The sequence below is a fragment of the Octopus bimaculoides genome, chromosome 10 (assembly GCF_001194135.2).
Source record: "Octopus bimaculoides isolate UCB-OBI-ISO-001 chromosome 10, ASM119413v2, whole genome shotgun sequence".
Lineage (NCBI taxonomy): Eukaryota > Metazoa > Mollusca > Cephalopoda > Octopoda > Octopodidae > Octopus > Octopus bimaculoides.
The window spans coordinates 22,871,880-22,873,091 of record NC_068990.1 but is presented as its reverse complement, the minus strand read 5'-3'; positions in this window follow the sequence as shown (position 1 = coordinate 22,873,091).

Genomic DNA, 1,212 nt, shown 5'->3' with positions numbered 1-1,212 from the left:
ATATACGTATTATTATGATTATTATTATATATTCTGCGTCAATTAGATGCTGTAATAAATATTGTATCTTTTAATTTCGGTCGAAAACTCAACCCAGTTTTATGACTTTGTCACATATGAAATTGTGTGAAAAAAAAAAGAAAAAAATGCGGAGGAATAGGAGAAAAAAAAATTGGGGGAGGAGAAAAAAATGAGTTATTAGGAATCACAAAAGGAAAGAAGGGGCAAGGGGAGGAGGAGGAGAAACGACGAAGGAAAAGAAGAAGAAAGAAGTCCAGGAAGGTGTATGGAGCGGATATTTAAAAGAATGAAGGGCCAATACGTATAAGAAATAAGAAACAGATGATGGTGATGGTGAAGAAGAGGAGGAGGGGGAGGAGAAGGAGGAGGAGGAGGGAGAAGGAGAAGAAGAAGAAGGAGGAGGAGGGAGAAGAATTAGAAGAAGAGGAGGGGAGGGGGTAGAAGAAGGAGGAGGAGGAGGGGAAAAGAAGAACAAGAGGAGGAGGAGGGCGAAGAAATAGAAGAAGGAGAAGAAGAAGAAGAAGGAGGAGGAGGGGGAGAAGGAAGGAGAAGTAGAAGAAGAAGAAGAAGAAGGAGGAGGAGGGAGAAGAAGTAGAAGAATAAAAAGAAGAAAAAGAAAAAGAAGAAGAAGAAAAAGAGGAAGAGGGAGGAGCAAGAAGAAGAAGAAGAAGAATTTGCGTTTGGTTTGAATTGAACACTTTCTCGAAATCTCCATATCTTTTCCGCAACCAGCCAGCCAGTCAGCCAACCAACCAACCAACCAATCAAATAACCGATCGACTCAAGAATATTGAGTAAGTTATAGTAAATATTAATTAGAAATCAGTGAATTTATTTCAATATGATGCTAACCTGTTTAGCTTTTGTCCACAGCTAAATTGTCATCGGATTTTGCACAAAAGAGTATTAACGTTGTGAGTCTTGCATAATTCAAAATGGAGGCAGAGGCAATATGCACGTAAAATAAAAATGGCCACTCCTAATAACTTTACTAACAATAGTTGGAGTCTCTCTCTCACACATAGAGATAGAGTCGCAGCGCACAGAGACAGGCTTATATATGAGGCATAGGTGTGTATGTATGTATGTATGTATGTATGTATGTATTCAAGCCTTATCTATATGTGTGTATGTCTATATACACACATACACATAAACACACACAAACATATATATATATATATATATATA